Here is a 24,256-nt window from a genome sequence, read left to right on the forward strand (position 1 = left end):
GAAGATCTTTTTATTTCTTTTATTTCTTTATTTCTTCTTATTTTTTTTTAATGTTCATTTTTGAGAGAGAGAGAGAGAGAGAGAGAGAGAGAGAGAGAGTGGGGGATGGGCAGAGAGAGAGGAAGACACAGAATCTGAAGCTGGCTCCAGGCTCTGAGCTGTCAGCACAGAGCCCAACACGGGGCTTGAACCCACGAACTACAAGATCATGACCTGAGCCAAAGTCGGACGCTTAACCAACTGAGCCACTCAGGCACCCCTCTTTTTATTTCTTTTAAAGTGATATCGTTCATAGAAACATTGCAGTTGTGAGAGAAGAAGGCACAGACTTAGAACTTTTTATTTTTTTAATTTGTTTTTTGAGAACTCCCTTCTCATTAATCTGCTTACAGATTTTTATTTTATTTTAGTTAAGCGACTCATTTATTTTGTAGCCCGATTCCTCTTAAGTTTGACTTTTTCTTTGCCTGGGTTCTCATGACTGTGGAGTCAAATACCATTTGAAGCAGAGCTAGAGGAGAGTGCTTCCTGCCAAGCAGTGACAGAAGAGGCAAAGAGATTTGTTTGGATCACTTAGGAATGGAACGTGGCCTTGAATGTCTGTGAATTCCTGAGAATTAAAGGGGATTCCCTTCAGTTTTCCTTAAAGAGTCTATTGTGTGTGAAAGCCTCCCATGCACATAAGACATTGGTAAGAATATTCTACTCCAGGATCGTCGAGATGAAGCCGTGTTTTCAGTGGACGGAAAGATTGGGGGGATGGGTTGCTTCCAGGGTGTAACATGATTCGTAGGTAACCTTGTATTGCTTTTTCCCTTTTCCACCTACTGTCTCTCAGATCTCAGACTTGTCCTCTGCATCTGACTGAGCAGACAGAGCTCTGTTCAGCGGGCTCCTCTGAAGGCCCTCAGCAACTCTGCCCAGGCAGCATGTGCATGCACTTGGCCTTGGCTGCTGTCAGGCACTGGGGGTCAGAGAATTCTCTCCTACTTGAGCTGCAGAACGTGTCCCCAAGGAGAGAAAGTGACTTGAGACTCCAACCTTTATGACCTCGATTGAACATTTAAATCTCTTTTATGTGGAGTATGTGTCACTTACTTTTCTGTCTCCCATGTATAATTTTAGTAGCCCTGAGAAAAATGATTAATCGAATTTTTGTTTCTGATTTTCAGAATATAAACGTATGTATCCCAAAGTAACTTGCTTAAAGAAATGTCATGATGATATGGTGCAGAATTCCTTACTGCTAGGTTTATGTTTGATGCACATGTAATGATTGGCATCCAACAGCATTTGGACGCTCCTTCATGGCGCATATCCACATTTAGGAGGCAAAGTTAAATGTGGTATCTTTGTATGGGCAAAAATTAATATTAATAATCAAAAAAAACCTAGCATAAGTTTGTTTGTTTCTTCTTTACAACCTGGAAGGAAATTTATAATTGAAGGTTTTTTTTTTTTTCTGTAAAATGTTATTCTTCGCTTTGCTTAAATGATTTCTAGACATTTGGCTTGCCGAAAACTGTGATTTTGGTTTTGTAGTAAAACCGTGTTGCCAATGAAAAGCATTAAAATTTAGGCTTCTGCTTGTGTCATATTTCAGACTAAAGACATTCTACAATCAAACCGGGAAAATGTGAAAATAGAGATTTATAATGGAAATGTTGATTCAATTTGAGCTGCAGCCAAACATTCATGAGAGAAAATTAGATTAAACAGTAGATGTTTAGAAAGACTTTAAATTATGACAGCTTTAAAAAAACATATGTTGTGGATGTTTCCCAGGCTTCGAGCGGACTCTCTCTGGCAGACTTGTAACCCAGCTCCTTGATGTTTCAGCCATTTATTAAATTCCCTTTTATCTTTCTCTGGACTAGTGGACTCGGAACTTACGGCCTAGAGTCTGGTGATTGGGAACCGTATCTTACACATTACTCTAGGATCAAAACCTGATGTTGTCAGTGGAAGTAATTCTGTCCTGCCATACTGTATTATATTCATGAGCGTAAATTGCTATTTTAAATTGTGAATATAAAGCTACCAGTTACAACTGATTTATTCCATTTGTCAAAGCCTAGCAGATACTCTGCGCGACCAAATTATTTTCATATACTACTCAAGTAGAGGGGGGAAGGGCTTCAAGTTGTACGAAACTGGAATCTATGAGTTGGGAGAAGATGGTAATGGGAGGATTCACGGAGGGGCTGAATGTTAACACCCAGAACGGCAGGTCTGCTGAAGAACCCCCCACAGGACTCAGACTCACTGGGTCCAGCAGCGCTTATCCATAGTGGTGATGTATGAGCCTAAAACAGGCATCTAGGGTCAGCGGGAATGCCGTGGGCTGTGGACGCTCCCCGTTAACAGATACATGATTTGCAAATACTTCCTCCCATCTGGGTTGCCTTTTCACGTTACTGTTGACAGTGTCCTGTGAGACACAAAAGCTTCTTATTTTGATGAATTCCAACTTAATCTCCTTTTGCTGCGTTGCCTGTCCTTTCGATGTCCTATCCAAGAAATCGTTGCCAAATCCAGTGCCGTGACGCGTCCGCCCTATGTTTTCCTCAATGGATTTTATATTTTCAGCTCTCCACATTTAGGTCTTGGATCCATTTCGAGTTTGTTTTTGCATCCGTTATAAGATAAGGGTCCAGCCTCATTCTTTTGCATGTAGGTGTCCAGTTCTCCCAGAACCATTTGTTGAGAAGACTGTCCTTTCCCTCTTGAAAAGTCTTGTCCTTTCCACCCTTGTCAAAGATCGTTTGACCACATACACGGGGATTTAGGTCCAGGATCTCCGTTCTATTCTGTTGGTCCGTATATCTGTCTGTATACCTGTGCCACCGTATTTTGAGTACCGTAGCTTTGTAGTAAGTTTTGAAATTGGAATATATGGGAGACCTCCAGCTTTGTGCTTCTTTTTCAAGATTGTTTTGCCTATTCAAGGTCCCTTGAGATTCCATATAAATTTTAGGATGGATTTTTCTATTTTCACAAAACACGTCTTTGCGACTTTGGTAGAGATTGCATTGTGTCTTCAGATCACTTTGGGTAGAGAATTGACATGTTAACAATACAGTCCAATACGGTCCATACACTCGGAGTTTCTTTCCATTCGGTTGAGTCCAGTACTTTCTAGTATATATTTTTCGATGGCAAGAGGACAGATCTGGGTGTATCTAGGCAGTCTTGCTGTTGGATGTTAGTCTAACACTGAACGCGTTGTGCACCTTTTTAGATGAGTCTGTTAGGTGTCTCTGAGCTGTGATTTCTTGTTCTTCAAATGGAAGCCGTGTGAATATTAAGTTTTGTGTGTCTAGCAGGGCGTGTGACCTCTTTTCCTTCCCTTTGTGCCTTTGTGCCAACCGCGGGCGTCTGTATGTGCACCAGCTTCTTCCTCTGTGATCTCCCCAACACTTTGCCTGTTGCCTCTCAGATTTTTAGACTGAACGCTTACCTCGGGATGCCTGCTCTGACTTCAGTCCCTTTCTCTGCTTTCTCATTCAGCGTCCCCACTGCAGACTCGCAAGTCCAGCTTTCTGTAGGGATCAGATTTGCCCGGCCAAGCTCTTTAGTCTGTGTGCCTGGGCCACCTGGGATCCAGTGCGTGGAGAAATACGGACTTAGATGAATGGAGTCCACAGGGCCAAAGGGGAGGGGGTGGGGTGGTGGCTTTGAAAGGCGGCCATTAGCGCTGCTTTTGAATTAATGGTCTAATTATACCATATGCTTGTGTAGTGTTTTGTATTTTCCAAAGTACTTTCCTACCCCGTGGATCTCAAAGATGAGTCAATACCAGGAACACCTGAGGAACGTGTTAAAAACAGTCTGGGGGGCCCACACCCAATCTCATGAGTCAGAATTACTAGGAGGTGGCTGAGGAACTAGTGTTTTTTTTAACAGACTCTTCTCAGCCAGTTTCTGGCACCTGGCCTGGCCCTGGTCCACTCTCAGACCTCCGCAAACCCCGGACCCATCCCCTCCGCTGGTTCTTTCTGGAATCTCGTATTCACGGTGTGACAGGCCATTCCTGGACACAGTGGATCAGAGCACCACACCCCAGCAGGCAGGATTTCTTTCCTGTTTTCTCCCCCGGCGACCTGACTTCCAAGTGGTCCAGCATTTCCCCCAAAGTAAAAAGAGCAACCCGGTTGCCCTGTCCTGCCTCCGAGTTTTTAACGCGGACGTGAAGTCTGGGTGTTTGTCCGGATTGGGTCGTACAGCAGCTGAGCCTCGGAATATTTTTCTTCTCTGATATGAATTCCAGTTCCCCAGACCCTGCAGTTCATTTGAACAAGTGTGCTACGGCAGGTGCTTTATTGCCAACGGGAAGTGTTGCAAACAGCTTTGGAGGCCAAGTTTACACCCCCCACCACGAAAACTGTGCAAAAATGCAAGACAGCTGGGTATTTATCATGTGCCCGGTCGAACACGTAATTGAGTTTCCGGTGGGGAGTGCTCAGCAGGTGCCGTGGGGGAGTCCAGGTTTCACCTGGAATGAGGGCGAGGACAAAAACAACTACTGGCATTTACCAGGTTTCAGGCACGTGCATGGTCATATTTGACCACATAGCCCACGCCCCTCCGTAGTCCTGCTCATCGCAGTGAGGGTCCCCTTCACCCTTCCTGCTCATTAGGCCGCAAGCCCTTCCTTCACTCTTGTTCTCTCATCCCGCTCAGCCCATCCGTCCGTTCCCGTGGCCTGTTCTGCCCTCCTCATCGAAATCCAGATTCTTCCGTCCGGAACGTGCCTGTGCTCGCCGCCTAGTTCAAGCCCCCGTCGCCCTCCCCTGCCTGGACTACTGCAGGGGTCTTGCCGTGTGGCCTCCACCTCTGCCCTCTGTTCCTTTGCAGCAGACAAGGTGACTGAAAACCCGAGTCCGGTCTCCTCGCTGCTCTGCCCGGAACCCTCCAGGGTAAAAGCCCCCATGATCTGGCCCCCGCTACCTCTCCAGCCCCTGCCCCCAGTATCTTTGCTGTTTTTAGCGTGCGCCAGGCTCACTCTCCAATCCAGTCGTTGGATTTCCCTGATAGGACCTCCTCACCCTCCCCTCCTCCTGGCCACCTTGCGTGGCTCCTCCCCTCACCCTTCCCTGCAGGCCTTCCGCTTAGCTACCTTACCCTTCTGCCACATCCACATGCATCCCAAACGTGCTTAACCTTCTTCATCCTGTTGCTTTATGACACTCGTCTTTGATAGGTTACTTATTTATTTGTTCCTCTTTATTTTTTAAATTTATTTCTTTTAACGTTTATTTTTGAGAGAGAGAGAGAGAGAGAGAGCGCGAGAGAGATAGAGTGCGAGCAGGGGAGGGGTAGAGAGAGAGGGAGCCGCAGAATCCGAAGCAGGCTCCAGGCTCCGAGCTGTCAGCACAGAGCCTGACGCGGGGCTCGAACTCATGAACCGCGGGATTGTGACCTGAGCCGAAGTCGGACGCTTAACCGACTGAGCCACCCAGATGCCCCTCTTTGTTCCTCTTTCTTACGTGACATCTGCCAGGATACAAGTTCTGTCAACACAAGGCTTTTCCTAGTTGTGCATCCCCGTGTCCTCGATCCTAGAGGCACCCACAAGCACCCTTAACGCACACCCGCGGCTTGTATAGATGATGAAACTGAGATCCCGAGGGGGTTCGAGAAGTCCGCCCAGGGGAAGTGCAGTGACTAAGTACCGAAGCCAGGATTTGCACTCAGGTCTGACATCCAAGTCTCTGTGCTTACAGTCACAGAGGGGTTGTAACTATGCAATAGAAAGGGCAGGTCTGGGGAGGGAACTCCCAAGAAGAAAGTCGCAGAGGTGGGAACGGCTCTGGTGCGCTGTGGAGACAGTGAGGAGATTTTCGGGGTGGTCTTGTAGACTGGAACTAAATTTGGGAAGGGCCTTACGTGCTATACTGGGGTGCCCGAGAAATTTTGCTTTCATTTGAGGTAATGGTAACTCCTAGCACGTAGAGTTATCGGGGTTAATTCTTGGTACATAGACGGTGCTCATAAATGTTGCAGTTGAGGGTACGTCTCACCAGCGGAGCAAACCCAGGCTGCCGTCACCAGAGTAGAAACTTCTTGGCTTTGGGGCTCACGTCAGTGGTTTCCAGAGCATTCCCAATTTCGGGTTTCGTTTGTTTTCCTCAAAACTAACTAACAAACGTGAGTGAATAAATTGCTTGGCATCCAGCTGTGAAATCTGGGAGGAAGCTATTTCAGTACGTGAGAAAGGGGGAAAATAGGATGATTTCAGAATCCTGCATTCAACGTTGGGCTTTCTCTTTCCGAGTTATGCTTAAACCAGTCGCTGCTGATGCCAGTGGTGTGTGAGAGCTACCTTTTAAGGCAGTAGGTTCCGGGGCTCATGCCAGACCCTGGGAGCCTGGACCCTAGGGCCCAGGAATCAAGGCATGCACATCTCAGGTAGTCTTGAAGATTGGGAACCACCTGTTAAAACACCCCCCCCCCCCAACCTGTTAACTTCTTTCTTAGAGAGAAGGAATACTTAACCTTTCTTGCTCAGAGACTGGTTCCTATGTTTCGAGAAACCCTTCCAGCTTTACTGCTTGTTTGTGGAGGGACTCGGGCCTGCACGTTAGGAAACTCTCTGTGGCTGACCTGTGACGGGGCCTATAAATGCAGGTAGCGCAGGTAGGACAGAGGGCAAGGCTTTCCTCCTCCAGACTGGAAGAAGGTTCTGGTTCAACAGGAGAGAATTCAGGAAAAACAGGTTGGTCCACCTGCGGTGACTGAAGGGTCAGGCAGAACTGAGCTTTCATCACTGGGCCGACTCACGCTCAGGTCTGGGAACTGGCACTTCTGTCCCCATTCGCCGGGGTTGGTGGTGAAACCAGGCTTTGTGCGGTTCATGACGCACCGCCTTGATGGGCAGGGTGCCCTCGGGAGTCTGGTACAGACCTCTGTGGCTCGCTCTTGCCTGCTGTTGGCCAAAGTCAGCAGCACCTGTATTTTTCTTACCCCGTGAGAACAAAAGTCACATTTGCAGACCTGCTCCTCGTAGCCGAGGAAAGAGAAGAGGGGTTTGTGATGTCTTACTCACCATTGTGTAGTAAGGTCCCTTGCTACTCTCCAGTTGTATGCGTGTGTGGGTTTTTTTTTTTTTTTTAATGTTTACTTATTTTTGAGTGAGTGAGAGAGAGAGAGAGAGAGAGAGAGGAGGAGGAGGAGAGAATGAGTCTGGGAGGGGCAGAGAGAGAGAGGGAGACACAGAATCCGAAGCAGGCTCCAGGCTCCGAGCTGTCCGCACAGAGCCTGACGCGGGGCTCGAACTCACGAACCGTGCGATCATGACCTGAGCCGAAGTTGGACGCTTAACCGACTGAGCCACCCAGGCGCCGCTGGATGTGTGGGGTTTTCATCTCAGCAGCTAGAGATAGAGGGGAAGAGGGGATAGAGGGGTAGAGGGGAAGGTGTGCAACTCTGGACGCGATTTTAGCTAACAGGAGCGAAGGGTGGCAGCAGGGAATCCCCATGGGACATCCTCTTGGCTGAGCTGAATTCTGGGACCCTGAGCCCCATCAACTTTGCTTTCCCTGGAAGCTTTTCCTGGTCTCCTCCAAGCCGAGAGCCAGGTCTTGTCCATCGTCCTGTGTCCAGCTGGGTGCTTAGCAGGTAGGGAGGTAGGTTAAGTGTTTGCCGCATGGATGAGTATGGTGTGGACTGTGACACAACAAAGGAACAGAAAATGGTTTCAAGGTACAGTTTCAGGGTAAATGAGTGAGTTGGGGAGGAAAGAGTGCTAGAAGATGGCTTTGAATGCATTAGATTTTGTGGCTTCTGTTTTTTTTTTTTCATGTATTTATTTTTGAGAGAGAGAGAGTGAGAGTGGGGTAGGGGCAGAGAGAGAGGGGAACAGAGGATCCAAAGCAGGCTCAGTGTTGACAGCACAGAGCCTGAAGCCGGGCTCGAACTCATGAACCACGAGATCATGACCTGAGCTGAAACCAAAGTTGCGCACTTGACTAAGACACCCAGGCGCCCCTAGATTTTGTTACTTCCAGGGAAAGAAGAGAGACTTTATAAGCAAGGGGGGTTGTAGAAGCAAAAGATGGGAGGACGCAGACCAAGAGAGACAGAGCGAGTGGGGGAGGGACAGAGAGCAAGAGAGCGAGCGCGAGGGAGATACAGAATCCAAAGCAGGCTCCAGGCTCTGAGCTGTCAGCACAGAGCCTGATGCGGGGCTTGAACTCAAGAACCGTGAGATCATGACCTGAGTTGAAGTCGGCCGCTTAACCGACCGAGCCACCCAGGCTCCCCAGATGGTTTTCTTTTTGCTTGAAGTTAGCAAGTTTGGATTAGGTTGGCTTCTTTGGGGCAAACTCCGGAATTTTGTTTTGATTTTTATTCCTGAGATTTAGAGGCCATACGCACATTTGACAAGTTAGCAGTTAGAGTGGAAAGAATGAAGCAGCCTGGATCCTGGTTCTGAGTCTCTCGATTTGCTGTCATTTGATTATAGGCAAATCACTTAGTTAATTGCCCAACGATTTTCTTCCTTATCTGTTACCTGGGGAGACACATCTCTCTCTGGTCTCTCAGAGGTTTTCCTGGGATCGAGTGGACATAAGAGAGTTTTGAAAATGGCAAATCGCTAAATAAACGGAATGCTCCTGTATTAACATTTTATGATAAAGAACAAATTACTAGTCAAACAAATTCTTTGGGTCCAGCTAGGATTTTTATGAAGCTTATGGTAATATAGATGATTTACTTGCTTGTACTTTTTTTCCTTGTTTGAGATTCTGTGTACATCTCAGGACTGGTCCTCATGATTGTGGTTTCTGTGTCTCTTATTCATTAACCTAGAAATTCAAAGAAAGTAGTGATTTCCCATGAACATAAGTTTATAAAAGGAAACAGGGTTTTTGGTGTTATTTTAATAAAATCTTGTATAGCATACTAGGTGGTCATTCTTTCAGTTTTTTGCTTTCAGTCAAGATCTTTGGAGATAGGCACTTTAAAAAAAATATAAATAACCAACCCAGATTAACTAGTATGCATGTGTAATTCAGAGCGGTTTAACTTTTCTTTCTTACGTAGCATTTGGTCCCTACTTATATTTCTTATTTGAGAGAGAGACAGCGAGCGGGGTAGAGGGACAGAGGAAGAGACAGAAAGAATCCCACGAAGGCTCCCTGCTCAGTGCAGAGCCCGACGTGGAGCTCGATCCCATGACGCTGGGTTCCCGACCTGAGCAAAAAGCAAGAGTCAGACGTTCAACCGACCGAGCCATGCAGGCGCCCCTCGCTTCATACTTTAAAAATTCTAAGTCTGGTATGTTGAGGAAGGATTTCCACTTCAGGGCACTGGAATTCATTCCCTGTGTCTCCTGAGATGAAAATGTGTCCCCCTGGAAGGGAACGCCTTATTTAAAGGAGGACACCATGGGAAGAAAGTTCCTTAAGGATTCATTCCAAACATGACTCCTGAATTTGAGGTTTCGGGAAATTTTGTGTTCCCGAGTCCTGAATGAGCTTGCCTTCCTCCTAGCTGCCAGCGCGAGGACGACTCGGGGTAAAAATCAGATGGTGAAAAGCATGAATGAAGCCCTCCTGTGTCTCTCTTCTCTGTCCGGCTGACCTACTCAGTAACTGTGCCACATGTCTCCTGTTTCTCCTTAGGACAGTTTACCGGTGGACAGGAATGCAGAATTTGGACTGCACACAGCAGTAGCTATTACATCAAGCATTTGGGACATTGTCTTCTCCCGTTAGATCATTGCTTTATTGGCGGCCCAGCCTTCTGGGAAGCGAGGTTGCTTTGTGTCAGTGACGGTCCCCGCCTTCCTGAGCCTCCCTGAGCCTCCCTCTGTCTGCCAGCCCTGAGAAGCAGGCCCTGCAGCAGAATCGAGCAGGCAGCCAGCGTGGGGGCTCTTGGGAGGGGACGTCACGGTGCTCCCAGCCAGGCACTGGTGTGCGGCATGCTCCCGCTGGCGGGTCGCAGCCACGGCCTCAGCTGCGGGGCGTAAAGCCCCCTCCCGGCTTCTCTCCCTCGAAGGCGCCGCGAGGAGATGGGACTGCGGTGTCCCGTGGGTGACCGGCTGGCCGTGTCCCCCTTTGAACCATCAGTCCAACGTTTGGGTCGTCAGCTCGGAGCAGGGCACGGTGCAGGTGCCTACACATAGACTCCGGAATTGGAAGAACTCCAAACACTGGGTCTTGGAATCCCGTACGAAATGCACACTTCTGTGCAGCACGCCAGTGAGGACTTTGCATGCAGGTGACGCCGGGGTCCCCGGTGAGGATGGCGAGTGCAGGGACAAGCCTGGGGGGAGGGGGGGGGCGGGGGGAGGGCAGGGCAGTTCCTCTGCAGCGAAGTCCACTTTAACTGGCTCTCCCTTATGGGCGCTCCAGGGAGCAGAGGCGCTGTGGACTCTTCTCGAGGGTTACAAGGGGTGAACTGAGTCCGGAGCTCAGGGAAACGGGAAACCCCTTACAGAGATCATATCCGGTAATGCTCTTTCGCTCGGAATTTTGCCAGCAGTGCTTCGCTTCCTGCTTAACCTCGCTCGCTAGGCTTCCGATCTTCGGTCTTAAGTGGGAACAAGTGTCGTTCCTCGGCGAGGTGGCAGGATCGGTAGCGAAGGACGCTAGAGACAGGAACAAACCACTTAACCCATTCGCGCTTCCTCCTGCTTATTTATCAGGTGGGAATGATACTCCTAGTTTGCATTTGTGTGCTGTTAAAAGTCCCCAGAACGCTGACGCATGCTTTCTCATTCCGTCCCGCGAGACCCGTCTGCCGTGCCCTGTGCAGACGTCGTCCCTGTCGCGCAGATGAAACTGAGTTTCCGTGGGTGCGTGGGTGGCTGAAGGGCCCACAGTTAATCACGACCGCGGAGGGAGACACAGCCTTCATTCTGAGCTCTCCGCGCACCACTGCCCGGCAGGGCACCCAGGCTCACACCAGGCGTGGGGCATCTGAAAATACACGCCAGTGCAAGGGTATCACTGTTCTAACCAAAGTGGTGTTCCAGTGCGTGGGAATGAAGGGCGATATTTTTGCGAATACGTGCTATAAAAGAAAACCGTGTAGCCAAGGCAATCAGCAATAGGTAATGCTTATCTAACTCGAATACCTGCCTCCGTGTATCTTACCATCTTAGGTATCTTGGGACTTAGATCAAGAGGAGGAAGATAATGGCCATCTCGTTGTACAAAAACGAGTAATGTGCTCTGTGTAACGTAGCCCGCGTCGGTTTTATAGGCATTTTACTTATGAATTTTTTTAAGTTTATTTATTTATTGTAAGAGAGACAGAGACAGCGTAAGTGGGGGAGGAGCAGGCAGAGAGGGAGGGAGAGAGAGAGTCCCAAGCGGGCTCCATGCCATAAGTGCAGAGCCCGGCGTGGGGCTCGAACCCACGAAGCCATGAGATCGTGACCTGAGCTGAAACCGGGAGTCAGACGCTTCACCGACTGAGCCACCCAGGTGCCCCTACAGGCGTTTTTAAAAAATATTTTCCTGTTTATTGAATTTAAAGTTTATAAGCATGTGGATTTACATGTTTCTCATACATAGTTATTTCATTTGGACGCTTTAGAAAAATACAAAGAAGAAGGCTATAAAAGCTTGCATAAAGCCTGTCTGTAATAGGTAGCCACTGTCATAAGGCAGGGTTGTTTCTTCACAGTGCTTTTTTTTTTTAAGTTTATTTATTTTGAGAGGGAGAAGAGAGTGGGGGAAGCAGAGAGAGAGAGAGGGAGAGAGAGAATCCCAAGCAGGCTCCACACTGTCGGCACAGAGCCCAACGTGGGGCTCAAGCCCACGAACCGCGAGGGAGATCATGACCAGAGCCAAAATCCAGTCGGATGCTTAACCGGCTGAGCCACCCTGCCGCCCCCTCTTTGCAGTACTTTTGCGTATATGGTTTAAACATCAGGTTTTATTTTTGGATCCTTTCACATAAACCTGTGTTGTAAATTCCAACATCACACATACTCAAAGAACCTTTTCGGGCTGCGTACCATATTCCATCGTATGATATTTACCATATGAGGCATAGTTAACCCCTCGCCACCGGCTGTTAACGACTGTTCCACGTTTTTCACTCTTGTAGGTAGAAAGAGTGAATGTCTTGCTCTCTAAGTGTTGCCCCACAGCTCCTATTTCTTGGGTAGATTTTTCAGATGTGGAAATACGGAGTCAAACGACTGTGTTTATTGGCATTGGGGGGGAGGTGCCGTCCGCAGCACATGAGGACATCCGCTCCCCAGACCCTCACCGGCACGGAGGGCATTGTGGATGCCCATGCATGTGGATAACTAGGATAACAGGCTAGTCAGAAGGGCTGCCCTATCCTTTTAACTCATTTCTTCTGTTACTTATTATGCATGTGCCTATCGTGCCCCGCTCAGCTTCTTGAGGATTAGGACGCTCTGTCATTCATTGTTACTGCTCCCCAGCAGTCCCCCAGCATCCAGTACGGTGCCGAGTAGAACTGAATGCGTTTATTTACTGGAGTAACAAAGGCTTTTTTGTATCAGATAATAAACCTCGCGAAGCTGTTCAGCGAAACTCCGTATCCTGTAATTCAAATAAACTTGAGAAGGATGGGAAGGTAGCTCTGAGCATGTGAGGAGTGAATGGTGTTTGTCGTGTGTTCCTTAAACGTGGCTATTCCTGAAAAATAAAATACTAGACTGTTGTATGGGTTGGTGGGGTTTTCTTTTCCATACCCTTCATGCTCCGTCGAAAGGAAGGATCTTCAGGTTTGATGGCTTTGTGGTTTACTTGTTGCCTTTTTACAGAGAACGCATTGAGGGTAGCCAGTTTGTGTGTTCAGTTCAGTTTTCAATAGTATTGATTGATTGGAGTTTTGGGGAGCAAGGTGAGGCAGACAGACCTTTGCTCTGCAAGAGTTTTCACTATGGATTCAGTGGAAAATAACGGAGGGAGTGGATTGGTTCTGTGTGAGAAACACAACAGGACAGCTCGCAAATAGTCTTTTCTGAAGGCTCTAGCCTACCAGGTTTTTCTTATCAAATGTTCCTGTTCCCTTCTTTGCGACCCCAGTGTCCCTAAACCTTTATTTAAAGAATAGAATAGATTATTTTCTGTGATTTTTTTTTAAGTGAGAATAACAGAAGAACAGTCTAAATCAGTTGGCACTAGGTTGAAATTCTGTTTTTCTTTTGTTGTGTTTTCCTATGACAGAAATGCCTCAGCTTAAATTATTAATCGGAACGTCTGATTTCCTACTGTGTCATCTGTAATTCAGGGGCCACATCGCTGAAAAAATGTATTAACTAATAACCTCCTGAGGGAAGGAGGTACAGGGCTATCTCTTTTTATCTCTTTCTGATTTAAAAGATTTAATGGAAAACAGTCAATACCCACAGCTGTTCTCGTGTCTCCTTGGAAAAAAATTCCATGATCAAAATGTTCCATTTAACAAAATGGCTCTTTGTTTTTTCTCCTTTGACATTAGCTGGCTGACTGGATAGGGGAAAAGCTTACTACCGAGAATTGATTCCTGGTTTTTATTGACACCCCGAAAGTTAAAAAAGTGCCAAATAATCTCATTCTAATTTTTTTTTTTTCAACGTTTATTTATTTTTGGGACAGAGAGAGACAGAGCATGAACGGGGGAGGGACAGAGAGAGAGGGAGACACAGAATCGGAAACAGGCTCCAGGCTCTGAGCCATCAGCCCAGAGCCTGACGCGGGGCTCGAACTCACGGACCGTGAGATCGTGACCTGGCTGAAGTCGGACGCTTAACCGACTGCGCCACCCAGGCGCCCCATCTCATTCTAATTTAATAGCGTTCCCTTAAATAATTTCAAATGGAAGTTCTAGCTGGAAAGAGGGCAGCACCTGACTGGAGATTGTTTTGGGCATTTTCTTCACCTTCTAGAAGCTTCTGTTTGCCTCTGGGAGAATCAGCTTAACTACCGCAGGTCAGTTACTGCTTTGTGTTCCTGTTGTGTTCCTGGGGGATAGTTATGTATCTTACTCATTTTAATTGCTCAATTTAAGTCCATCAGTTAATAAATATTTCTTCATACGCACATCAGTTTTGTGGGCTAATAATTCTAGAACTTTCCATGCAGGATACACGGGATAAGCGCTGTGCGTCTACGTTTCATTGAGTCTTTCAAGTAATCCTTTGAAATAGGTAAAAATCCTTCCCATTTTACAGGTGGGAAACTGAGGCTCGGAGAGAAGGTGTCACTTTGCCATGATCTCAGGTCGCACGCGGTAGATCCTGGGTATTTGCCGAGTGCCCAGTGCTGAGAGCCGAGGGGAGGTTAGTGACAAGTACGTAGGTCGTGTCCATGGAGTGGCGCAGTGTGTTGTAAGAACTATGGTAGCGAGGTAGAGGGAAGGAGAGTCTCGACGGTCTGTGGGCGGGGGAGGAAGCCTGCGCAGAGCCCTTTGCGTGAGAAAATGCAGGGCAGACATGGCGTGTGGAGCTCCAGCCGCTGAAGATGGGGCTGGGCAGCTCCTGGCGGACCCGATCCTGCGTGACCTGTCTTACCTTAAGGCAGTCAGGCCTTACCGTGATGAAAATGGGAGACTGTTGAAGGATTTTATGCTAACCCGGGAAAAAGAAGAGAGCAGTTCGACCTGTGGCGGGGGCAGTTGAGACGGCAAGGTGTGCACGGATTGGGAAACATCCGGAAGGTTGCAGACAGGCCTCGGTGTGGCTTGGGTGTGGACTGTATAAACTCTGAGGATTGTCAGCATTTAAGGAAGACCAGTGGAGGATCCAGAGAGGAAACCAAAAAGAGAGAGAAGCAAGAATCATGGTGTTCCATGAGTGTGTCGCGATGATACGTCGACTCAGTACTTTGGGGGACTTTGGTTCACGGCCATTTCAATGTAGATGGATGGATGTGAGTTCATCGTGAGTGCCAACTCTAGAGGCCGGGGGTACAAGCATGAACAAGTGGATCAGGACCCTACTCTGATGGAGTGCCCGGCCTCTTCACTTAGAAAGCCACACAAGGGGCACCCGGGTGGTGCAGTTGAGCGTCTGACTCTTTTTTTTTTTTTTTAATTTTTTTGGAACATTTATTTATTTTTGAGCGACAGAGTGAGACAGAGCATGAGTGGAGGAGGGGCAGAGAGAGGAGGGGGACACAGAATCCGAAGCAGACTCCAAGCTCCGGGCTGTCAGCACAGAGCCCAAGGCGGGGCTTGAACTCACAGACCGTGAGATCATGTCCTGAGCCAAAATCGGACGTGTAAGCGACTGGGCCACCCAGGTGCCCTGAGTGTCTGACTCTTAATTTCAGCTCAGGTCATGATCTCACGGTTTTGTGAGTTCAAGCCCCAAGTTGGGCTGTGCAGTGACAGCGTGGAGCCTGCTTGGGATAAATAAATAAACAAATAAATAAAAGGAAGGGAAAAAAAGTTACATGAGAGCAGAAACCTTTCATTTGTCCCTTTTACTCACCATGGATTATAACTCAGGATAGACTCAGGACATAGGGTTCTAGTGGAAGCCGAGTCCTTTAGGCTTTTTACTGGGGTCTCTGTTTTACTCTGATGAAAAACTCCTTAACTACACCAAGGGGATCAGCTTTTCTGAGCGCATCATGTGAGAGTTTTTCTAAATAACAGCACAGAATACTTCAAAAAATTGTCTAGCACCGATGTGAGCATTAGACCAGGAGAAGATTTTATGCTCCTCACAAATCTTAGGTTACCCCTTTGTCACAAAACCCCAAAGAGGAGAGAGACTTTTGCTCTTTTTAAAGTTTTCATGGCCCAGAATATTTATCTGTGGTTCCACCCCATTGTTTGGTTCAAGAAAAATACCTAAGAACTAATTTTCATGTCCCGATCTACCAAAATCTTGGCAGTCAAAAGTCTGATGACTGAACTTCGGATATCCATTTATGACCATTATTAATAACAGCCCATTTATCACATTGTCTCATTTCCTGGAGTTTAGGGGTCTGCTCTGATAGGCATTTGAGTTCATGGATTGTTTCATAGCTGTTTAGCCATAGCTTCACTCAATACCAGGCCGAAGGTACCTGAACTTGGCGATTTTATGGCGAACGCGTTTCAGACCTTAGTGCGAGCACGCCTCAGCTCCTGTCCTGCCATCCTGGTCACAGGGAGGGTACAAGTGGGGACAGTGTGTCCCTCCATTTAGTCCCTGCCCAATTATACATGTTCGTATTAGAGCTGATGGAATACGAGTATGAAAAATAGGCATTTTTTACAGTAGTTAGACTTTTATTATAAGTCTGCCATATAATTTTAACCGTTTTTTTCCTTGAATGAGGCTCATAATTTGTGTGTTTTGTGGTTTTCAATCCATTTGCTACAGCTGCAATCCTGATAAGTGGCTCAATTATAACTGTAATATTGGTCTTAAAGACTCACTGATGTCTCATGGAAAACTTTGAAAAACATCCTATCTAAAGACAATTATGCTTAAATATCACATTTTCTCCATTTCTCTGTTCTATCCTTTACAAATTATTGCCAAGACCATTAGCATGAGAACAGATTATGCCTTCAAGCTGTAAAATCCTTCAGTTTCTCCTTAAGTTGTGGGTTGCTGCCTTGCCCAGCGAGCCCCGTCCTCACCGGAGGCCACCCTCCCGCCCGTGAGGTCACACGGGTTCGCACGTGGATTTTTTTTTTAAGTTGCCCACGGAGTGCGGCTGACATCTTCCCATTTTTAGTGGGGAACAAGAGCCGTAGACTTTGATGAAATGTAGGAATCGTTGGAAACGGTGAGGGAGGGGCAGTGCCCTTGACATCAGAGCTCAGCTCAAAGAAAGGACGAAAAATGTAGAAATTTTAATTAGTGATCATTCAGAGATGGGCTCTGTACCGTCTCCGGTCTTGGCACGTGGTCAGTTGTCCAGGTTTAGGGGGTTACCTGGAGAGATGGGCATCCATGCAGCTCAGCAGACCTCAGTGCGGATTATTAGTCCCTTCTCTCCGTTATGGCCTAAAGAGGGAACTAGATGACTTCCATTTTTTTTTGATGTTCGGTTTTTTGTAGCCATACCAGGTTGGCAATGTGAGTTCATTTTGCCGTGGGGTAAGCAAAGTAGCATGTTTGAAGATCCTCTTAAGTACTGTCTTCATTTACGAAGGCAAGAGGGGGACAAATGACAATGGCGATCCCCATAATATGCCCATAGAGGGGGGTCTGTTTTATTTTCCGCCTTCCTAATATCTGATGAAACAGCACTTCTGTCTTTCATGGAAAAAATACCATGGCCTTTTTTGTTTGAGAACTCTGCACTTGCCAGTTTAAAACTCTCATGCCAGGGGCGCCTGGGTGGCTCAGCCGGTTGAGCGTCTGACTTCAGCTCAGGTCATCATCTCGAAGCTCGTGAGTTCAAGCCCCACGTCGGGCTCTGTGCTGACAGTTCGGAGCCTGGAGCCTGCTTCGGATTCTGTGTCTCCCTCTCTCTGCCCCTTCCCCGCTCATGCTCTGTCTCTGTCTCTCAAAGATTTTAACTTTCATAGCAGTTTTTTACCATCTGTTAGAATGACCCAGTCATTCTAGGACCGGACAGGAGCAGACGCACCGCTGTGTCGTAAAAGTGACGTGGGGGCTCTTAGGTTCATATGGCTTTATTATGGCATGATTTCCTTCCATACCGTTCAAAGACATTGTCTATACCCACCTTGTGTGGCCAGTACAGTGGTGGATGGTGGGAAGCTCTTTCCAGAGCAGACTAGCTGTTGACTCTTATGTTCAAGGTAACCTGTTCTGGGAAGGATCTGGGCCTGCCTTGGCACAAACAGCGGCCTGCAAGGAGCTAACAGCTCTCCATATTTATCTGAGTTTCTGTCATAAATGTTTCTGCAAAATTATTAAACTTTCATGATTGCGGTATATTCTGTAAGCGTAAGAACTCTCCATTTAAGTGCTCAACGCTTTATCTCATAAAAGGTTACTGTCTAACACAGGGCTTTAGTAATTTATTCATTTATTTAATAATATTTATTGAATAACTGCCACACGCTAGAAACCGTTCCCCAGCGCGGCAGGTTAAGTGGTGAATGGAACAGACCCAGCCCTAGGGCCTTGAGGCGAGGAGGTTGAAGCAAGGGGGGGGGGGGGGCGGTGTGTCTGGGAAAGAGAGGACACCAAGGGAGCGTGTCGCAGAGACACCCAGTCAGGGATGAGAGTGATGAGGATGTCAGCTCGGCCCAGGCAGCTGACGCTCCGTTTCCAGGGACAGCTCAGACGCAGGGGTGGACAGGTTGAAGGCTGGAAAGGCACTCAGCATGTCTGGGCCACAGCACAGAGGACAAGGAGGGAGGACCCCGAGACAATGAGGCTGCAGCCTGAGCAGGACAGATCAGGAAGAGACTTGTCAGGCACAGTTTGGATTTTTATCTTAAGAAAGCTGGTAAGTCTTAAATGATTGTCCGCCAGGGGCTCACACGGAGGGACAGGTTCAGGAGTCGGCAGGTCCGTTAAGTGATGACAAAAGTCCAGCGAACTATTTAGATTGGCTTTATTTTTCCCCTGAGAAGTAAGAAACTGCGGTATTTGCCGAGAGGTTGGGGCTGGAAGTGTGAAGAGATCAAGGTCTTTCCCACGGCAGCTGTGCAGATGGGGGAGGAAACGGGGCGGAGGGGTGGGGCGGGGAACAGGACTGAGCTGGATAATAGTCCCAGACTTTTCATATCAGCCTCGCAGACTCACCGGAAACCCGAAAGGACTTCATTTAAACACAGTTCTGTGCTTGGGGGATTGTATTTTCTTCGGTAGTGATGCGCACCTGTAATTATTGTGAGCTCTGTGCCTTGTGTGGGGGCCGATCACAGTCCCCTGATTTCTGCAGGCTCTTCTCTAAGGTGCCATCCTTTTCCTGTCTCTTCTGCCATTGTGCTGTCCAGCAACACCGGTCGGGCACGCCACCTTGCACTTGTGATTCACAGTGGGTGTGAGCACAGAGGCTATACAGATACTTGGTCAGTACAAAGAATAAATCTGGGGACAGATGTCTGCAGGACTTCCGTTACATTCACGTACGTGCCACTAAGAGTGCAAATTTCGGTCGTCTTTCAAAAACTTAGCTCAGTGCTGCGGGCTCACAGGCAAAGGCGGAAAGTTAGAACTTGCAAACAACGTAAAGATAATGAAAGATGACAGAAGGGCCTTCTGTGCCAGACAAGCTGCTCCAGACGCCCAGCTCGTCATCCACGGCCCTGCAGGGCGAACACGATTCACTGGTGTGGGGCTGTTGTGTGTGTGTGCGCGCGCGCGTGCACACGCGTGCATGTCTGTGTCTCCCAGCCAGAGCCTCCCCACTAGGTTCTGGATGATTCCAGAGGTCATTCCAGCTCACACTTTAGATTTTCATCCCCTCCATTGTTGTTGCTGTTTGCATTTCTCCCTGTGTGGAGCCTGTACCGTTCCTTGTTAATATCTGCTTTTCAAAGACCTTGATTTTAATTCTTCCCCATGTGCTGTAATACCGGTTTTAATTGCATGATGTTAATATTTCTAGCTTATCTCACTTGCAAACAAGTCCTGTGATTGTTCTGAGGGGTCTTGCTTTTACCGCGGTAGTAAAAATAATTCGCCTGGGAATACTTTTTAAAAGAAGGTGCCGTGTATCATACTTTGTGTTTAGTCCTATTTAGTAGTCCTTGTAAAAGGAAGGCGCTGTCTAGGATTCTGTCAGTAGGTTGACTTTGGGGAGCTACGGCAAGCTGGAAAATGCGGCTAGAAGGATGAGGGGCCAGGAGGGGAGCTGCTGTAGCCCTGCTTCAACTTTAGTAATCAGCTACCATGTCAGGAATTTTTTGGCTTTGAACACTTTGGGTTGTTAGCGGCGCACGTGACATGCGTTGAAGGGCGTATATTTACGTGAGAGCAGGATCTTGCCCAAGAGGCGCCGGTCTTGATTCTGGATCCAAGTGCCAGAACTACACTTTCAATTCATTTCTTCGTGGACCAGGCGATGTGCAACACAGTACAAAGTATTTTGGTTATTGAGTTTGCTGTCTTCCGTCTTTCACTGAGTGTAAATATGGTCTCTTAGAACCTTTAAAGTTGATCTGGACTACACAAAGACCTAACTCAAACGGAATAAACAAACAAACAAACAAAAAGCAAAACAAACAAAAAAAACCCCACTAGATCTGGTGCCAGGTCTAGTTGGGAGTCAAGACCTCTATCCTTAGGATTCCTTCTTTCCTTCCTGAGGCTCAGCCTCAGCGCGGTCACACCAGCTAGTGAGCCCCGCAGCGCCGTGTGTATGTTACATCCCCTGAGCCCTGCCAAGAATCCTAGCGCCCATGCTGGGGGGGTGGGTCACTCACGCTTCCGGGTAGGACAGGGCTGTCATTGGCTCATCCCTGGACCAATCCCTGAAGGCAGGAGAATGCAGCACTTTCATTGGTCAGATCTGTGTCACATGTCAGGGGTGGAGTTAGGCCCCCAGGATAAACTGATTTTAGAGGTAAGGTTCCCCAGCGGGATTCAGGAGAAGGAAAGGGAATAATAGGTCCTAGCCGGGACGAGCCACTAGCTGTCTGCTACGGCTGATGTTTTCACACATCAAAAATTTAAAAACCGTAACTGAAGCAATGGTCTCAGAAGATTTCTTTGGGGAAGAGTTTGCTGTTCTTTTTTGCTTTCTGACCAGCGTAATACTAAAATTCAACACAAATTCATCTGTCTTTAATTGTTTCTAAATCTCTTATGTTTAAAAATAATCTTGGGGTACCTGGGTGGCTCAGTTTGTTGAGCATCTGGCTTTGGCTCAGGACACGATCTCACAGCTTGTGGGTTTGAAACCCGCATCAGGCTCTGTGCTGACAGCTCAGAGCCTGGAGCCTGCTTCGGATTCTGTGTCTCCCACTCTCTCTGTGCCTTCCCCACCTACACTCTGTCTCTCTTTCTCTCTCTAAAACAAAATAAACATTAAAAAAAATTTAAATAATACAAAGTAAAAATAATCTAATTTTTTACAGTGTATTGTCTTCCATTTCTATGGGAGATCTAGGGGATGAAGATTTTGTATCTTTAAATTCTGTTACAAACAGTGATACATTTAGAAATGTAAAAGGGTATAAATGCTCAGAATAGACCGCTGACTATTTTATGATCTGTTTTTCTGGAAGTAATTATTCAGTGAATGTGTTGTCCTTGCTAGGTTTCTGTGTCTCACAAATCTCCCGGCAGATGGCTTAACCCCAGGGCTGCCCCCAGAAGTGTGGGGAGTGGGTTCCCCGTATGCGGAGGTGCTGGTTTGTTCAGCTTGAGGCGTGGCGGGCTTGGGCCAGAGTCCTACCTGCACCCAAATCTTGAATGCTTCCTGCTTTGACTGCCATGTGCTGTGTGAATATTGGTATTTTCAGCACGTGCCATGACATGGAAAAGAAAGACTGGGATACTTCCTAATTTTTTTAAATAGCGTTTGGTCTCGTAAATGGGAGGATAAAGGAGTTTTAAAATGGTTAAAATGGCTCCTTGCATCTCATGGGTACACTGGTCATATTTTTATGTAGCGATTGGTTACGTTTCTGTTGTCTTCAGCAAGAATCAGCCTTTACATTTTCCATTCTCGGATCAGTTTGGGGAATTTGTGGTTTGCCAGGAAATCATTAGTTTCCTCTGTGTTCAAAGTTGTTGCTTTACAGTTGCTTGTGGTATAATTCTTCTTATGCTTAATATTTATTTTAATCTCCTGTATATGTGGTCATGTTTCCTTTCCCATGTCCAGACTTGTATAATATTGTTCTTTCTCTCTTTGCCTTTTTCAGGCTTTGGAAGGAGTAGATCTGTTTTCTTTCTCTTTAAAAAAAAAACTACCGTTTGGATTTGTCCCTTTTCTACCTTGTTTTTCCCTCATTCCATTAATTTCAGCTTTTATCTTTATTCATTCCTTCTTTCCTCGTTTCTTTGAGGGCATTTGGTTCTAATATTTTAAGGTGGTGGTGCTTAGCTGCTGATTATATTTTTTCAAAGTACAGTGTGGTGGTTTTGCTGGGCATGGTTCTTCCTTCTTTATACACAACTAATTAGTATGTAATTAATAGTATATACTTGCAAATGAGTGTCATATGAATGTCTGTTGAGAATTCACATGTCTCTGTACCAGCCATTAGAAATCATTTGTAAGCCTTCAAATTCATTGGGTTCTATAAGCAGCAGAACTGTCGATAGAATTTAGAGATCATATAGAAGCCGGTCTAGTAAATCAAATACCATTTCAGCAGCGAGACTGTAGGCAACAAGTTTTCTTTCATATCTCAGTTGTCATTTTTTTCAGTTTCCAGGAAAGCATTCTGTAATAGCCTCAATTGTACAGGAAATAACTGTCATTCAGAATTGCCCATGATCCTTTTAAACACAATAATTCCAAGTGAAATAGAGAAGATGCAGACCTGTCTCTTCTCTTTCAGAGAACCACGGACCGACACCAGTCTGTTTGGTTCACCGAAGCATCTGATTGTTCGCTCTCCCTTTGTTTACCACAGCCTAAAACATCATTCTGTTTCCTCAGTTATGAAGTTGCCCTGGGAATAGACAGCATCTTATCATTCCCAGTCCCATTTTTTTTTTCCCCCCGATGAGGGGAAGGCAAGTTGCCATGATAAGAAAATATCAGATATTCCAAAAGACTACCACATGTTCATCTCAAAGCCATTAAGAACCCATCGGAGGGGCACCTGGCTGGTTCTGTCGGTGGAGCACGTGACCCTTGATCTCAGGGTGGTGAGTTCAAGCTCCACTTTGGTGTAGAGATTACTTACAAAAAAAGAACCCATTGGAAAGAGTTCTAGTACTGCTCAGCTGTTTGGAATTTTAATACTTTCTAACAAATATTTGCGTTTTTTTTTTTCGTGCTTTGATGAGGACTGAGGGAAATCCGCGATATTATACCTTCATCACCATCATTATTTTCAGAAGAATTAGAGCCATTCATACATTCTTATGCCAACAAGGAAGGCTTCCATCCGTTGGGGACATAATGATACCTGGAAGATATTTTTGTCTAAATAGAGATAGAATACATTGAAACGGTGATCTGTAATTAAAAATAAAAGTTGATTAAAATTCAAGTGTCAGGGCACCTGGTTGGCTCAGTCGGTTGAGCATCTGACTTCGACTCAGGTCCTGATCTCACAGTTTGTGGGTCCGAGCCCCGTGTCAGTCTCTGCGCTAACAGCTCGGAGCCTGGAGCTTGCTTCGGATTCTGTGTCTCCTGTCTGTCTCTGCCCCTCCCTGCTTATGCTCACACTCTCTCTCAAAAATAAATGAATAAACTTAAAAAAAAAAAAAAAGTCAAGTTTCTATTAACCACAAAGGTGCACAAAGGTGTGTTGTATCTCTGTGCTTTTATTTTACCCTGCACATTTATCGGATTGCTAGTGGCATAATAAACTAGAAAGTTAACACTCGTGGGATGCCTGGGTGGCTCAGTTGGCTAAGTGGCCAACCTCGGCTCGGGTCTTAATCGCACGGCTGTGTGTTTGAGCCCCGCTTCGGGCCCTGTGCTGACAGCTCAGAGCTTGGAGTCTGCTTTGGATCTGTGTCTCCCTCTCTCGCTGCCCCCCCCCACCCCCCCCCCCCGCTCATGTTTTGTCTCTCTCAAAAATAAATAAACATTAAAAAAAAAAGAAACACTCGTTCAGATAGCCAGTTCTTTTTTTTTTTTTAATGTTTTTTATTGATTTTTGAGACAGAGAGAGACAGAGCATGAACGGGAGGGGCAGAGAGAGAGGGAGACACAGAATCCGAAGCAGTCTCCAGGCTCCGAGCTGTCAGCACAGAGCCCGACGTGGGGCTGGAACTCACAGACCGCGACATCATGACCTGAGCGGAAGTCGGACGCTCAACCGACTGAGCCACCCAGGCGCCCCTGGATAGCCAGTTCTTAAAGGCTCCCTCCCACTTCACCAGGAATCTCGGCGGGTTCTTACTTGATTGCAAGACCGCATTCTAAAAATACATTGAGAACGCCTGGTATTGATCCTTGTGCTGCTGGACATTTTGAGTTTACATGTTTTGAAAGGAAGTATAACGATACTCAAAAAATTACGTGACCATTGTGTTACTCTTTATAACTAATGGAAATGTTTTGTCTACCTCATTTAATCCAGGCCACATTAACAGATAATGTTGGTACAGAGATGAAGGGCGTGTTCCTGGCCGAGAGGAGCTTGAAGTTAGCTGGTGGAGGAGACTGGCCGATAAACCAGCCAGTAGGAGTATAAAGAGATCTGTTCCCATTAGTGTAGACACGGGTGCTGTGGGAACACAAAGGAAGCACCCTTTGGCAGATGTGGGCCGAGGCAA

The 24,256-nt window shown here is 46.8% G+C and overlaps 1 protein-coding gene across 6 annotated transcripts in view; it reads left to right on the top strand.

Annotated features, from left to right (window-relative positions):
* The window catches only part of SIPA1L2 (signal induced proliferation associated 1 like 2), a 222,220-nt gene that overhangs the window by 89,770 nt on the left and 108,194 nt on the right, over positions 1–24,256 (top strand). The window lies entirely within an intron of this gene.

The sequence above is a fragment of the Panthera tigris genome, chromosome D2 (assembly GCF_018350195.1).
Source record: "Panthera tigris isolate Pti1 chromosome D2, P.tigris_Pti1_mat1.1, whole genome shotgun sequence".
In the NCBI taxonomy this organism is placed as follows: Eukaryota; Metazoa; Chordata; class Mammalia; order Carnivora; family Felidae; genus Panthera; species Panthera tigris.